The sequence below is a fragment of the Melanerpes formicivorus genome, unplaced genomic scaffold, assembly GCF_026170545.1.
Source record: "Melanerpes formicivorus ecotype bairdi unplaced genomic scaffold, bMelFor1.0.p_v2 SCAF_47, whole genome shotgun sequence".
Taxonomy (NCBI): domain Eukaryota; kingdom Metazoa; phylum Chordata; class Aves; order Piciformes; family Picidae; genus Melanerpes; species Melanerpes formicivorus.
Window position 1 is genome coordinate 4,132,358 of NW_027142399.1, and position 17,040 is coordinate 4,149,397.

At 51.3% G+C, this 17,040-nt stretch overlaps 1 protein-coding gene across 2 annotated transcripts in view; it reads left to right on the plus strand.

The window, feature by feature from the left end:
- Nucleotides 1–17,040, plus strand: part of LOC137452007 (protein CEPU-1) — a 582,860-nt gene that overhangs the window by 171,906 nt on the left and 393,914 nt on the right. The window contains exon 1 of one of the 2 annotated variants that reach the window (XM_068160052.1): nt 14,489–14,520. The exons of the other annotated variant lie outside the window; for it this stretch is intronic. The gene's annotated coding sequence lies outside the window, so the exon portion shown is untranslated. Of the gene's footprint in view, nt 1–14,488; nt 14,521–17,040 lie in introns of those variants that run through there. 2 annotated transcript variants of the gene reach the window in all.

The window sequence follows — 17,040 nt, forward strand, 5'->3', positions numbered from 1 at the left end:
TTGACGATCTTGGAGGCTTTTGTCCAACCTCTGTGATTCTTCAGACCTTCTTGTGTGGGCAGCTGCAAATGTGCAGGAGCTGGGGGCATGGCCAGTGGTAGCCTAAGCTTATTTCCTTTGGTCTGCACCCAAGCTTAGAGCTGCTGAGCCATCACAGACACATCTGCTCTGGCTGCAAATTACTTTCTCTTCTCTTTCCCCATGGAGGTGATGGAGAGATCAGGGTCTTGTTTGCTGAATATTTCAATTCTCTGGAGCATTTTGCAGTGTTCATGGGAGGGTTCATGAGGGAGAGGAGGTCGGCTGCAGCTCCTGTTTGCTCTCTCATAATTCAAGATCCAAAGGATGGCTCCTGGAAGCAAAAAATTAACAAAATTAAGCCTGGCACAGGGGGAATTTTATATCCATCATAAAATTTGAGTAGGGATGCAAGCACCCCATGAGACCTCCTGCCCCAAGTGATGATGGAGGCTGAGAGTTTAGCAGACCTCAGGAAGAACTGGCTGATGAAGTGTAACGTCACCTGGCATGGTACCACACCAGTGAGAGCTCTTAGCAGCACTCAGGAGATTGCAATGGGACATTCAGGTCTGAGTGCACTGTTTGGGCTTTTGGGGTGTCCTTCTACATTGACTAGACCTCTCTAGGCTGCCCAGGGAGGTGGTGGAGTCCCCATCCCTGGAGGTGTTCAAGAAACCTGTGGCCATGGCACTTTGGGACTTGGTTTTATGGCCATGCTGGTGTTGGGTTGGTGGGTTGGGCTTCATGGTCATGGTGGCCTTTTCCACCTGAAACAAATCTGTGACTCTATGATTCTACCACCCCCAATTCTAGGTGACTCCTCCACCCTTCTCCCATCTGCCCCTGCAACAACCCCTTGGCTTGCAGCTCCTCACCACCCCAGTCCCCACTCAGGATTGGTTCCTTCTGCTTGGGCAATTTTTGGGTTGGAGTTGATGAGGCACACAGAAGGTCCTGCCTCACCATTTGATGCAGGCCAGAGAGGTGACAATCAAATGGTACCCTGCTTTCTGCCAGCTTGCAGCAGTCTGCTGGGGGGTTATTCTTCATGGGACAAGAGGTCACTTTTGCTTGACAAAGAGAAGGGACTTTCTATATTTTTTTGTGTGTTTGAGCTATTTTTAACTCTTTTCTCCACCCTCATGATGGGATGAGGCAGCCAACAGAGGGTTTCCATGGCCTCCTTTCAGAGAGGGCTTTGCAGAATGTGAAGGGATGGGTTATTGTTAAGTCCTCATCAGTGCTAAAGACGCTTTGAAAGCCCCATCTGGACCTGGTCATGATCTTAGCCTGGGCCACCAAAGACAAGAGGGCAGGGCAGAACCCAGGGGTGGGGAACAAAAAGCCAAGAGCTCTCTTTGTGTGTTGATCACCTTTTGGTTGCTTGCACACAAAAAAAAAGCAGGTTGGAGCCTTTTCTGTGCTGCCCAGAGAACTTGGGCTGAGCTTGCCTCCTTTGGAGGAGCACCAGGACTTTTGCAGAGGACAATATCTGCTTCGAGCTAGGTTAACTTTGGAGTCCTTCCTTATAGCACAAGCCCTGGGAGGAGAGGCTGAGGGAGCTGGGGTTGCTTAGCCTGGAGAAGAGGAGGCTCAGGGGAGACCTTTTTGCTCTCTACAACTCCCTGAAGGGAGGTTGAAGCCAGGTGGGGGTTGGTCTCTTCTCCCAGGCAACCAGCACCAGAACAAGAGGACACAGTCTCAAGCTGTTCCAGGGGAAGTTTAGGCTGGAGGTGAGGAGAAAGTTCTTCACTGAAAGAGGAATTTGTCATTGGAATGTGCTGCACATGGAGGTGGTGGAGTCCCTGTCCCTGGAGGTGTTCAAAAAGGGAAGGAAGAAGTTAGGAAGAAGTTCTTCATGGAAAGAGAGATTGGCCATTGGAATGTGCTGCCCAGGGAGGTGGTGGAGTCAGCATCCCTGGAGGTGTTTAAGAAGAGCCTGGATGAGGCACTTGGTGCCATGGTTTAGTTGATTAGATGGTGTTGGGTGATAGGTTGGACTTGATGATCTCAAAGGTCTTTTCCAACCTGGTTAATTCCATTCCATTCTGTTCCATTCCATTCCATTCCATTCCATTCCATTCCATTCCATTCCATTCCATTCCATTCCACCCTATCCTATCCTATCCTATCCTATCCTATCCTATCCTATCCTATCCTATCCTTTCCATTCCATTCCATCCCATCCCATCCCATCCCATCCCATCCTATCCTATCCTATCCTATCCTATCCTATCCTATCCTATCCTATCCTATCCATTCCATTCCATTCCATTCCATTCCATTCCATTCCATTCCATTCCCTTCACAGTTATCACCCCAAACCTGACATCTTTTTGGGGAAGAGCCAACAAAGAAATAAAGGCAGCAGCAGACCAAGACCCCACCTGAGCTACACTGTGTTTGTTTATTTATTTATTCAGGTTGCATGAGAAAAGTTGCACCAGATGAAGTAAATTGAATTGAAATCAATTTATTTAAAATGGTGCAAACCCCTAATACAAGGCAGAACTGCTTTAACCTTTGCTTAAATTGATTTTGCTTGCAACAGGAAATTACTGAGTGAGACTGAGCTGATTTAATGGTAGGGTTAAAGCCTGCTTAAGTGTGTCCATTTGGGAGGATCTCATTGGTCTGGGGAGTGGAGATGGCTCCAGCCATCAGGAGCTCATGGGAGAGCTCAGGATTTTCTTTCTTGCTCTGCCACAGATGTTGGTAAGTTCCCCTTTCTAGACCTCAGCTTCCTACATGTGATGGGAGATTAGAGAATTATCCTGGTTTGCAGGAGCGTTGTTGCCTCAGAGGTGAGTGGTGGACAAGTTAGGGTTTGTCTGGCCTAGGGAAAAAAATAGCTCCTCCTTTACTGACTCTTCTTCACTAGAGTAGAATCATAGTATTGTGGAAGTGTTTCAGGTGGAAAAGACCTCTGAGGTCATCAAGAACAACCATCAATACCCCCATGGCCACTAAGCCATGTCCCCAGGTGCCATGGCCACACATTTCTTGAACACCTCCAGAGATGGTGACTCCACCACTCCCTGGGCAGCCTCTCCCAATGCCTGACCCCTCCTTCAGTAGAGAAATTGTTCCTAATCTCCAACCTAAACCACCCCCTGAGCAAATTCAGGCCATTTCACAGAATCACCAAGGTTGGAAGAGACCTCAAAGATCATCAAGTCCAACCTGTCACCGCAGACCTCATGACTAAACCATGGCACCAAGTGCCACATCCAACCCCCTCTTGAACACCTCCAGGGATGGGGACTCCACCACCTCCCTGGGCAGCACATTCCAATGGCTAACAACTCTCTCTGTGAATAACTTTCTCCTCACTTCCAGTCTAAACTTCCCCTGGTGCAGCTTGAGACTGTGTCCTCTTGTTCTGATGCTGGTTGCCTGGGAGAAGAGACCAACCCCCACCTGGCTACAACCTCCATTGAGGGAGTCATAGAGAGCAAGAAGGTCTCCCCTGAGCCTCCTCTTCTCCAGGCTAAACAATCCCAGCTCCCTCATCCTCTCCTCATAGGGCTTGTGCTCGAGGCCTCCCCTTCTATGCCTTACTAGTATGGAGAAGAGACCAATCTCCAAGCTGTTAGTAGCTCAGGCTTAGCCAGGGCTGTACTTTTGGTTTGCAGGATGGCAAAAGAGACATTTTTCTGCCACAAACTGTAACCCCCAACCTTCCTCACTACCAGCATCCCTCTTGCATCCACCAGTCTCTTCTCCCAGGCACCAGCACCAGAACAAGAGGACACAGTCTCAAACTGCATCAGGGGAAATTTAGGCTCGAGGTGAGGAGAAAGTTCTTCACTGAGAGAGTTGTTAGCTGTTGGAATGTGCTGCCCAGGGAGGTGGTGGAGTCCCTGTCCCTGGAGGAGTTCAAAAGGGATTGGATGTGGCACTTGAAGCCATGGATTAGTTAGTCATGAGGTGTTGGGTGACAGGTTGGACTTGATGATCTTTGAGGCCTTTTCCAGCCTTATTGATTCTATGATTCCTCCAGGGGTGCTCCACGCTCAGGCATGGCTTTTGTTCTGACATTTGTCTTTCAGGGCTTGTTCCAGGAGATGGAAGGAAGCTGCTGCTGGGGAAGCATCAGCCTTGGCTGGCTTCTCTAAAGTGGTTTTCCTTTCACCAGAGGGGCTCAAACGTAGCTCTTTGGGAGCAGAGGAGCCTCCATCCACCTGAGCAAGTGTTTTTCAGCGGGCAGCAAATTCAGCGTGTTGCTTGCCTGGGAGTGATGTGATTTGAATTAATCACAGGAGGAGGAGAGGGGAAATAAATAAATAACTAAATAGGGGCCAGATTGATGGAAGAAATGGAGTGGTGATAACTGTGTTTTAATCCAGTAGCTGAGTGCTTTAGAGCAGCCTCCTGGGAATCAATCCTCCTCTTCTTGCCTGGGGAATGTGAACCTGCAGCTCGCCAGGAAGCGCTGAAGGACGTTGGTGGGTGGGAGGTGCTGGGCTGCCCTCCTGCATGGAGCTCTCTGCTTTGTATACCAACAGTTATTTATTAATTAGGAATCCTTGTGGCTTCCTCGTTCAGAGGTTAGGATGCTCACTGGGGATGCTCTGCTCCCTATTCTCATTAAGGTTTAATTATACAAAGTAAAATATCATCAACAGGCAGGGAGTGAGCACCCTGCATGCTGTATGAGAGGGTGGCTGGCAAAATGCTGCTGCGTGGGAGATGTGGACACAGCTTCCACAGAAATCACACAAGCAGTCAGGTTGGAAGAGACCCTCAGGATCACCAAGTCCAACCATTAACCCTGCTCTCTAAGGTTTTCCTCTAAAACATATCCCCAAGCCCCACATCCAAACCACCTCTAAACACACCCAGGGTTGGGGACTCCACCACCTCCCTGGGCAGCACATTCCAATGGCCAACAACTCTCTCTGGGAGGAACTTTCTCCTCACCTCCAGCCTGAACTTCCCCTGACACAGCTTGAGACTGTGTCCTCTTGTTCTGGTGCTGCTTGCCTGGGAGAAGAGCCCAACCCCCACCTGGCTACAACCTCCCTTCAGGGAGCTGGAGAGAGCAAGAAGGTCTCCCCTGAGCCTCCTCTTCTCCAGGCTAAGCAACCCCAGCTCCCTCAGCCTCTCCTCACAGGGCTGTGCTCCAGACCCCTCCCCAGCCTCTTTGCCCTTCTCTGGACACCTTCAAGCCTCTCAATGTCCTTCTTACATTGAGGAGCCCAGAACTGGACACAGGGCTCAAGGTGTGGCCTAACCAGTGCTGAGCACAGGGCACAATGACCTCCCTGCTCCTGCTGGCCACACTATTCCTGATGCAGGCCAGGATGCCATTGGCCCTCTTGGCCACCTGGGCATGGATGGCTTCATTTCGGTTTGAAGAAACATTGCTCAGCAAGTGAAAACATCTCACCTCCCTGACCAGAGCCTCCCCAGGCTGCCCATAGCCCTCATCTTGGCCACAGCTCCAGGTCTTTTATCACAGCAGGCATCTTGAGCCTGGTTCTCACAGTGTGAAAACTAAGGCAAGGAGCTTGACGGTGGTTTTACTGCTGAGATAAAAACGAGGTTCCTAATGTCTCACTGCTCTGGTCACCAGAGTGCAGGTTTTATTCCCGGGGTGGCTGCAGGCAGGGCAGAGTCAGCTAGGCACTGAGGGCTCAGCCTCGCCAGAAGGGAAGGAGGGCGGGAGGGAGGGAGGGGGAGAGCGAGGGAGGCTTTAATGAGTACAAGTTTTGGAAGTGCTCTCGACTCCTCAGGTGAAAGTTGCTCTCCAGGAGAAGTGCAAAGAGTGCTGATTTGCATTCTTATTGCTGGCAATATCCATAGGGAGAGAATGTCAGAACAGCTGTTATGTCAAATTACCTTCCCCCAGTAACAGGGGATTTTATCTGTCATCTCGTGGAGGGCAGAGGCACTCGCACCCCTTGGGGGAAGCCTGCTTTTGCATATTCCTTGCATCTAATGCTTTGTGAAGTGACTCGGTGTAGCTCAGTGCGGCGCAGGGGAGGCGCTGGGCAGCAGGTTGAGGGTTGGAGCAGAGCAAAAGGGGTGGGATAAGGGCTGGGGATCAGCCCCGGTGCTTCTCCACGCCGGGATGATGCCCGGCTCCTTCCCCAGCCCGGGCTGCGGGAGCAGCTCGCCGTGTCCTGCGCCGGGAAGCTTTTATTGCAAGCTTTTGATATAATCACTTCTTAATTAACTCAAGCGATGACTTTATTTCTTGGAGCTCATTTCCAAGGACTTAATTTTATTTCTACACAAAATGAATCTTTAACGTTTTCCTGCTCGGAAGCAACACCCAGATCCGTGCAAGGGGGCGGGCTGGGGAGAGCAGGAAGCTGAGCCAGCGTTGCTCCTTGCACTGAAACGTTTCTGCTGTCATCTGTGGTTTGGTTTTTTTTCCCTCCCGGGGAGCCATCAAGTTCTAGTGATGGTTTGCAGGGAGGAAGAAATCAAAATTCCAACCCAAGCCTGGGATCAAGAGAATTAAGATGCTTCACCTGGGTTGCACTAAGGACAGGTGATGACAGCGCGGCTTGGACCTGCCTGACCTCTCCTGTGTCCATCGCAGCCCTTTGGACGTTTAGGCGAGATTTAGGGACTCACAAGAGCCTCCAAATGTCCCTTGTGCCACTTGGCTATTTGGGAAGCACGGCTCTGCAGTGGGGGGAGATGCTGAGCCCAAATTTGGTTCATCTATACTCTCTGTGCATGTGCAGGGCTGGTTTGGGGGGCTGGGATTGCCTTGGGGGCTGGGATTGCCTTTGGTTTCACACTCATCCAAGACAGGGAAGCTGGGGCTGGTGAATACCTAAATGTGCTTCTGATGCTCCTCTCCCCACATTAAACTGCTGCCAATTCCCCCAGTCAGCCCTCTTTTCCCCTCCCAGTAAAGGAGCACCCATAGATCAGGCTGGTTTTGGTCAGAGGGGATGTCATCATAAAGCTCCAGGCTGGGGGTTCAGTCTGCTTTTTTGTGCCTCAGTATCCTTTTTTCTGCCTCAGTTTCTCCTTCCATGCCTCAGTTTCTCCTTCCATGCCTCAGTTTCTCCTTCCATGCCTGTTTCTCCTTCCATGCCTCAGTTTCTCCTTCCATGAAGTCACCCTGCTGTGTTTGCTTGAGATGCTTTGAAACATGCTGGGGGTTCTTAGGAGAGCAAGGTACTTCTGCTGTTGCCTGTGTGAAAGGTTCCAGCTGGTCCCTGCCTTTTGCTCAGACAGCAGCTTGGAGCAGATCTAAGTCAAGTAGAATCTGATGGGAATCTCTCTCTTCCCCTCCTGCTAATCCCTGTCCTACCCTAAGCTTCTCAGTGGCATTAGGTTTCTAAATAAGCTTTGTGTGGGATAGGGCACTCCAGGGAGAGGACCATGAATAGAGCTGGGTGTCCCCAGCCAGTTGAGTCACAGAGCCCCAAAATAGCCACAAGGCTGGGTCAGAGGGGTTGGATGTCCACAGTCTCTGTTTCAAGCTCTTTGGGACTAAATCGCTCCCATTAAAGCCATGCCTGGGAGCTGAGGCTCAGGGTCAGGCCACCCAAGCTCTCATCCATCCATTGATGGGCATCTGCTACATAGAATTGTTAGGGTTGGAAGGGACCTCAAGGCTCAGCCAGTTCCAACCCCCTGTCATGGCCAGGGACACCTCACACTGGACCAAGTTGTCCAGAACCACATCCAGCCTGGCCTTCAAAACCTCCAGGCAGGAGGCTTCCACCACCTCCCTGAGCAACCTGTGCCAGGCTCTCACCACCCTCATGGGGAGCAACTTCTTCCTGACATCCACTATCAATGAACCCATTTCTACTTTTCTTCTATCCCCCCAGTCCTGTCACTCCCTGACACCCTCAAAAGTCCCTCCCCAGCTTTCTTGTATCCCCCTTAAGATACTGGAAGGCCACAATTAGGTCTCCTTGGAGCCTTCTTTTCTCCAGACTGAACAACCCAAACTGACCTCATAGCAGAGCAGCTCCAGCCCTCTGCTCACCCTCATGGCCCTTCTCTGGACACCTTCCAGCACCTCCAGATCCTTCCTGCAATAGAGGCTCCAGAACTGGCCACAGTCATCCCTGCTGGTGGTACCTCAGGGACATGACTGTGCCCTGCATCCCCAGGGCAGGCAGTGTGGGATGCTGTGTGTTATTAATTCCAACAGCTGGATGACTCTCTCGGGCTTTGATGCATAATTCCTTTGCTCTGCTGTCATTCCCCTGCTCCAAACAGGAAGGGTTTAGTGCTGGAAGCGAGGCAGAGGGAGGCTGGGAGGTATTAAATTTCTGTAGCCTTTCAGAGGCTCCATAATTCATAATCCTGAAACGCACAGGCTGATAATTGCCCTAATCACTGGAGAAACATGGCCAAAATGTACTGAAATAAGCCATAAAACTCATTACAAGATAACAAGATTCTATCTATCCTCGGAGGTCGCGTTAAAGCTCGGCAGGTCAGGGAGTTAATCGCCTCCTCCAGCAGGAGCGGCGCCGATAAGCAGTGGCACAGGGCACGTACCCACAGGCAGCCTCTGCCCCGGGCTCGCCCTGTGGAACCTACCCCTCTTTGGAGAGGGGTGGGAAAGGCATGGGGTGCAAGTGTGTTGGGGAAGCTGGCAGCAGTGTGCCTGCTGGCTCAGCAGGGGAGAAGTCAGACAGGATCATAGAATGCCAGGTTGGAAGGGACCCCAAGGATAGGATAGGATAGGATAGGGTAGGATAGGGTAGGATAGGACAGAACGGAACAGAATAGAATAGAATAGAATAGACTAGAATAGAATAGAATAGAATAGAATAGAATAGAATAGAATAGAATAGAATAGAATAGAATAGAATAGAAATGGAAGAGAAATGGAATGGAATGGAATGGAATGGAATGGAATGGAATGGAATGGAATGGAATGGAATAGAATAGAATAGAATAGAATAGAATAGAATAGAATAGAATAGAATAGAATAGAATAGAAATGGAAGATAAATAGAATATAATAGAATAGGAATAGGAATAGGAATAGGAATAGGAATAGGAATAGGAATAGGAATAGGAATAGGAATAGAATTAACCAGGTTGGAAAAGATCTTTGAGTCCAACCTATCACCCAACACCACCTAATTGACTAAATCATGGCACCAAGCACCCCATCCAGTCTCTTCTTAAACACCTTCAGTGATGCTGACTCCACCACCTCCCTGGGCAGCACACTCCAATGGCCAATCTCTCTTTCTATGAAGATCTTCTTCCCAACATCCAGCCTGAACCTCCCCTGGTGCATCTTGAGACTGTGTCCTCTTGTTCTGGTGCTGGTTGCCTGGGATCACCTGGTCCAACCTTTCTGGGCAGCAATAGAGTTGAAATGAGCTGGCCCAGCACCCTGGCAAGCTGAGTCTTGAAACTGTTCAATGTAGGGGACTCCACTGCTTCCCTTGGGAGATGATTCCAATGTCTGACTGTCCTCATGGGGAAAAGTTGTCTTCTGGAGTCCAAAGGGAATCTCCTCAGCAGTAACTTGTCTCCATCACCCCTTGTCTTTGTAAAGAAGAAGTCTCCATTTTTGTGGTAGCCCCCCTTTCTGGGCTGGTCCATGGTGATAAGTTCTCCCTTGGTGATAAAGTCTCCTCTCTCTCTTTTTGTCTCCCTTGGTGATAAAGTCTCTTCTCTCTCTCTTCTGAAGGCTGAGCAAACCCAGCTCTCTCAGCCCTTCCTCACATGTTAGGGCTTGCACTGCTCTAATCATTCTCATGGCCCTTCTCTGAGCACTTCCCAGCCTTTCCAAAGGCAGGATTTGGGGAGGCTGAGTTTTCCCCAATCCAGAGGAGCAGCAGTGATGCTTCCCTTGCTGGCTGCTGCAGCCCAGTGCTCCTTGTGTTGTATGCTGCACTGCAAAACCAGCTGAGCCTTGGAGCATGAGGAAAACAGGGAAGGACTCCTCTGTATAATGTTTTTGCAGGGTGTGATTCCTTGTGCTGTGTTTTGACAGGGATTGATAGTTAGGATGCTTTCCTCTCCTCCATCACTCCTGGTGTGTATCAGCTTTGCTCCATCCCTACTCTCAGCTGTTATATCTTGGAGAAACTTCAAGTGTCTTGAATCATTGCTTGGGAACACTCACAGAATGCCAGAACCCCAGCATGGGGTGGGGCTGGAAGGAGCATTTGGAGATCATCCAGTCCAACCCTGATGCTAAAGCAGGGTCACCCACAGCAGGTTACTCAGGCTGATAAAGTCCAGGGAAGACTCCACAACCTCTCTGGGCAGCCTGGTTGATCCCACTTTTGGTCCTTTGGGAAGTGGAGCCCTTTAGCTTCCTTCCAGTGGGGAAAAGTCTTTGTTAGGGGTCTGTCTGAGGATGGCTCATGTCCCTTGGAGGGGTGGGGAAGAGGCTGCAGATAACGGTGGACATCACAGGACAGCTGCCTGCCAGCTCCGCCGGCAGCCTCCTCCCCACTGGATTTGTAGCGATGGATCCTGGGCACGTGGCTAATCCATAATCCTTGGTAAATGCTGCTGATGAGTCAGTGCTCATTTAACATGAAATAGCCCTCCTGTGAAATCCATCTCCTTGGGTTTTGCAGAGCTGCTTGTTGACTAAATATTAATTGGTTATTAAAAGTATTGGTGAGGGGGAAGAAATTCTGAGCTTCCCTGGGGATGGGGATGGTTCTGCCTCCCACCTACATCCCCTTTGGAGTCCCCTGCACACAGGGGCCCTGCTCCCTCAATACCAGGACCCTTAGATTTGTTATCCTTTTATTTACCACCCTCAGCCTCAATAAAACTGCAAGAAAGGGAACCATGATCCCCAGGTACTGACACCAGCAGCGACTCTGCACATCTCTGACCTCCTCCTCCTTCCTTTCCCCTTCTTTTCCCACAAACTTTTAACAAATGAGTTTTCCCCTCTCTTCTCTTAGGGGGGACATAAATTCAGGAGGGCCAAGGTCTGCTGCAGTGTGCTGTGGAAGAGCAAGAGGGGCTGGGAACGGTGGGATAACAACAATACTCCTGAAGGGATGCAGCATCCTGCCCGTGGTGCTGCTCGGGGAGGATCCATTCGCTTGGCTGTGGCTGGAATCAGAGCATTTAAGGAGAGAACTGGGTGAAATGTGCACACACACACAGACACAGGCACACCCCCAATGTGATCCTGAGTTGTTCTTAGGGAGGGTGGTCAGCAGCATCCATCCTGGGTGGGTGGGGGGGCTGGATTTTGCAATGGCTTTTCTCATGGACGAGCTGTAGGGCAGGATTTCCCACAAGGAGATTGTTTCAGCTTGGGGGCGGGGAGAGGAGGAATAAATAAAAGCAAGCTCTTTCTGTATTTTTTTCACTAAGAAATGAATAAGGGGAAGGAGTTTTGTGTGCTTTCATGGACCTGTGTCCTGCTGGGTGACAGGAACAACAGTTTAAAGCCGTCGTGCATTCCCCCCCTCCTCCCCCCCTCCCCGTCCGTCCCCTAATCCTCCCTCCTGTTCGGTGAGGGATGGAAGGGAGCCCCCGTGGGCCCTGCAAATGAAGATCCCCAGAGGTGCAGAACATGTTGCTTTGCCCAGTGGGGGGAGAAAGGAGAATAAAAAAAATCAATAAATATGCTTGCTGCAAGGGGAAAAAAATGAAAGGCAAACCCACCACAAAGCCCCCCCACGACACACAGGCAAAACTTGCTGCAAAGCAGGGAGGAGGGAGAGCAAGAGCTCCTCTCAAAGAAATAGTTGCTTGAGAGAGGAACCGACCAGAAAGCAAAGCACTTTGCTGGGGAAGCAGAATAGCTTCAGACTGGGGATGCTGCAGGCACCTAGTGGGAGGATATTAGGCTGGTGAAAAGCTTCTACTCTCACCCTGGGTATTCCAGAAGGGTTTTTCTTTCCCGTTCCCACGTCAGCTTTGCAGCCCTGAGTGGAGCCAGGCAATGAAAAAGGGGCTGTGATCCCCCTCCTCCCTCCTGGAGCGTCCCTGCAGGTCAGGCTGGGGGATGCTGGGCACCTTCCTGAGCTTTGGTTGGGCTCTGTCCCCATCTAGCGATGGCTGAGCTGTGGCTGGGACTGCTGCAGCCTCAGCTAGTGCAGGAGGGCTTGGTGGCTTTTTCCTTCACTGCTCCCACACGGTGGGACCAGGATAACTTGACCTCTGCCTGCTCAGAGCTGCCTTCACCTCCTTGCCTGGCAACACCAAAGCCTCTCCAGGCTGAGAAGAGTTAAAGCCACTGCAACCACTTCTGCTGTGAAAGCTAAAACCCAGAGAAACCTCAAGAGTTGGAGGGGATGAGGAGCAGCCAGGCTGTCACCACTCCTGTTTTTATGATGGTGTGAGAAAGAGCAACCAGTAATTCATTAGTGAAGGCTTTGCTTGCCCTGCTCCAGGATGGGGCTGGGGAGTAATTAGAGCATCCTCTGAGAAGGCGTCAACCTCTGGTCTTTGCATGCAAGACAGAGAGAGGAGTTTCAGAGACTCTTACAATGGTTTGGGGTTGGAAGAGACCTTAAAGATCATCCAGTTCCAACCCCCCTGCCGTGGGCAGGGACACCTCCCACCAGCCCAGGTTGCTGAAGGCCTCATCCAAGCTGGCCTTGAACACCTCCAGGGAGGAGGTAGCCACGACCTGCTTGGGCAATCTGCTCCAGTGTCTCACCCCCCTCACTGGAAAGAATTTCTTTCTAATCTCCAGTCTCAATCTGCCCTCCTCAAGCTTCCATCCATTCCCTCTTTTCCATTTGTCTTCTGCACCTGTAGAAGAGAAGCAGGCAGGGTTGGGGGGGGTGGGGGGAAGGGTCTGGTGAGGAGGAGGTGGGAAATGATGGTGCTGAGCATGGCATGAGGACCAGCAAGGATGGAGATGATGGAACACTCCATGCTCCAGCTGTCTCAGTCTGGTGGTTTGCAGTGAACTTGCCACCCCCCACCCCTCCCCCCATCATAGGCACAATAAATTTGAGCCAATCTCAAACAGAAGGATTTCTTTTGCACCTCTGCTGCTCTCAGTAACCAGCATTAACTGGCTGGTACTGGAGGGGGAGTGGATCTGCAGACAGCAGGTGTGCTCTCCTCCTGCCACAGCATCCTGCATGCCCCAGGTGAAGTGCTGCTGCTTCAGCATGTGCTGTCACTGCTGTCACTGCCAGCAGCCTGTGTCCCTGCCTGCTGAACTGCAAGGGCTTGCAGAGCCATATGGATGGGTGCAGGCAGTCCTGCAGCTGTTCCTCACACCAGTGCTCTGTGGGAACCTGTTAGTAGGATGCTCAGCCTGAAGGAACAAGCACCGCACGCCCCCCTCCCATCCTCAGCAGCTCTTCAATATCCCCATTGTCTTGTCTTCCTGTTCATGTGCTTGCAGATGCTTTGCAAAAGGATCAGACCAAAGTTCTCATCATCAAAGCATCATCCAGCAGGATGAGGGAGGTGATTCTCCCCCTCTGCTCTGCTCTCCTGAAACCCCACCTGGAGCACAGTGTCCAGTTCTGGGGCCCCCAGCACACTAAGGGCATGGAACTGTTGGAGCGGGTCCAGAGGAGGCCACAAAGATGATCAGAGGGCTGGAGCACCTCCCCTTCTGGCACTGAGCCTTCCTCAGCTTTAGGACCTGTTGTAAATTATGGGATAGGAGCCTTTTGCTTAAATCATTCAAGAACTGGCAGGAGAAAACCCTTCGTGGGTGAGTCCTGAGTGCAGGAGGAGCAGTGGGAATGTTTCTCAGGCTCTCCTTGCATTTCCCATGGCTGAAACGGGGACAGACTGGGAACACTAACTGGGAAGTGCTGAGGCATGCAGAGATGAGGCTGTCAAAGCACTCAGCTTAGGTGCATCGAGATGAGCTCCCTGGGGGTGTTTAAAAGCCACATGGATGTGGTGCTGAGGGCCGTGGCTTGGTGGCAGTGGCTGAGCAGCAGTGGTGAGACAGTGAGCTCCAGGCGAGTGGTTGGACTTGATCTCAAAGGTCTCTTCCAATCTCAGCAGTTCTATGGTGCTTTGATTCTCTGATCTCACCTTTCCACCTCTATTTTCCCCCCTCCTTTATTAGTTATTTTGCTGCTCTCCAGCTCCTTCCTTTGCCCCTTTAGAGGAGAAGCAGCCATGGGCACACACACAGGGAGAGCGGAGGCTCGACAGGGAGTCAAAAACTCGACCAGAAGAGAGGGGGAAACTGGACTGAGAGAGGCACTTTGAAAGCTGAGAGTCCTTTCAAAGAGTAGGGGAAAGAAGAGGAAGGGACGTGGGAGGACAATATCTTTCATTTTGTGTGTCATTTCAAAGCTTTAAGCTGACCTGATTTCAAAGAATGCCTGTGTAATACTTTCCCTCTTTCTTCTCTCTCTTCTTCTTTTTTTTTCCTCCCCTAATAGGTAAGTGATATTTTATTCTGCTCATCCTCGAGGCAAAGTTGGATTTTTATGTAAGTTTTATTTTATTTTATTATTTCCACACACCCCCCCCCTCCCCACCCCTCCCCAAAGAAAGGGGGATAAGACATGCAGGGAAAGAGCCACACAGGCACAGGGGCCGGTGGCATCAGGAGAGAGGGATCAGAAAGCTGCAGAGGTAGGTGGCTTGATGCGGGGGCTGCTGCCAAGCCAGGGATGGGATACAGCTCTCAGGGGGGGAGCACAGCCACCCCATGGCCACCCCCAAGCCCTCCAGTTTGGAGAAAATTACTGGGGAAAGCCTCAGCAGGAGCCTCCCCAGCAGACTTGGGGGAGCAGAGGGAGATGCTAGCGAGGAGGAGGAGGAGAAGTACATGGCTGGGGGGAAGAGTGTGGGCATGGGGATAACTCCCTGGGTTTGGGTGGTGGCAGGGGATTTGGGGGGGCTGGGTGAGATGCTGGTCAAGTGTGTTTGTGCCACCTGATCCTTGTTCATCCATTTGATGAGGGATGTTGGTGTAGCTTTGATTGGGTTTGGTGCTTTGGGGTAGGGGAAGCATAGGTTTAGGTGCTCTGGCGTAAGAGGAGGTGTGGGAATTCATCCACTTAGGACGTGGAACTACCAGCTCAGCTCCAGGAGCACATAGAGCCATGACATTAGACATCTGCATTAGTCTTCCTACTCATCTATCTCACCCCATGGGCATGGGTGACGGGCAGAACCTGGAGCACAATGTGGCGGTGTAGGACAAGAGGTGATGGTTTGAAACTGGAGCAGGGCTGGACGTGAGGAGGAAGTTCTTCACAGTGGGAGTGGTGAAATCCTGGAACAGGCTTCCCAGGGATGTGGTTGAGGCCCTGTCCCTGGAGACATTCGAGATTCAACCTGGTGTGGCCCTGGGCAGTCTGCTGTAGTTGGAGGTGTCCCTGCTGACTGCAGTGGGGTAGGCCAAGATGCCCTTGGAGGGTCCCTTCCAACCAGATGCAATCTGCAATTGTGGGATCCCTGTTAATACCTGGGATGCCTTAGTAGGACCTGGTTTGCCTGATGTTTTGCTGTGGGAATGAGGTCATTGCTCAGAGCCCTTCCCTGACTGATCTGCAGGTGTGTGCTGTCCTCTCAAAGTTTGGGCTGGCAAGGCAAAGCCTAAATCACAGCAGCAAAAAGCCTTGGGCACCAGCCAGGAACGCACAGGAAAGAATGATTGTTTTCTGCCCTGCTTTGCTCTGCAGCAAAGATGGCTTGATAACCACGTGAAGGCAGGCAAGCAGGACAGGGCACTGCCAAGCAGGTAGGCAGGCTGCAGGGCTTCTCTGGAAGTCTGGCAAGAGGAATAAAAAAGGAGGAGGGGGAAAAAAAAAAAGAAAGGAAAAAAGGTAGCTGTAAACAGCAGCAAAAAAAAACCCCAAACCACAACCTACCTAAGCTAACAGCAGTTTGTTCTTTCTCTCCTGGCATCCCTGTGGAGCCCAGATGAGTGTGGAGCAGCGTGTTGTCAGCTCTTTCTTTATTTTTCATCTCTTTTTGACCAAGTTGACCACTGGCATAGTGATCCCTCCCTGCTTGAGCTCATGCTGATGCTCTGAGCAGCCAGCTGCAGAGCTGGGTTGTTCCAGAGCCTGGGGAAGGTGGGGAAAGCTCCACATTTGGGGGTTTGTCTTGTTTTTTTGGGCTTGAAATTGAAGATAGGACTTGGGGAGAGAGGCTTCAGGAGAACAAATATGGTCTGTGGAGGCCTCAGGTCTACATGAAGTTGTCTGGTTGTCTGTGTAATCCCACCCTGGGTCTGCATGGCTGCTCAGCTCCCTGAGACCCTTGGAGCTTGCTGCTCTTCATTAGAAGCTGGCTGGAGGGAATAGTTTTAAAAGCCATATCCTCACTGATGATCTGGAGGAGGGCATTGAGTCCATCATCAGTAAATCTGCAGACAACACCAAGCTGGGGGCAGGAGTTGACCTGATGGAGGTAGAGAGGCTCTGCAGAGGGACCTCGACAGGCTGGACAGATGGGCAGAGGCCAAGGGCAGGAGATTGAACACATCCAAGTGCCAGGTTCTGCACATTGGCCACAGCAACCCCAGGCAGTGCTACAGGCTGGGGTCAGAGTGGCTGAGAGCAGCCAGGCAGAGAGGGACCTGGGGGTACTGGTACTGGTAGGCTGAACATGAGCCTGCAGTGTGCCCAGGCAGCCAAGAAGGCCAATGGCATCCTGGCCTGCATTAAGAACAGTGTGGCCAGCAGGAGCAGGGAGGTCGTTTTGCCCCTGTACACTGCACTGGTTAGGCCACACCTTGAGTCCTGTGTCCAGTTCTGGGCTCCTCAGTTTGCAAAAGATGTTGACTTGCTGGAAGGTGTCCAGAGAAGGGCAACAAAGCTGGGGAGGGGCTTGAAACACAAGCCCTATGAAGAGAGGCTGAGTGAGCTGGGGTTGCTTAGCCTGGAGAAGAGGAGGCTCAGGGGAGACCTTCTTGCTCTCTACAGCTACCTGAAGGGAGGTTGTAGCCAAGTGGGGGTTGATCTCTTCTCCCAGGCACCCAGCACCAGGACAAGAGGACACAGTCTCAAGCTGTGCCAGGGGAGGTTCAGGCTGGATGTTAGGAAGAAATTCTACACAGAGAGAGAAATTGCCCATTGGAATGTGCTGCCCAGGGAGGTGGTGGAGTCCCCATCACTGGAGGTGTTTAGGAGGAGACTGGAT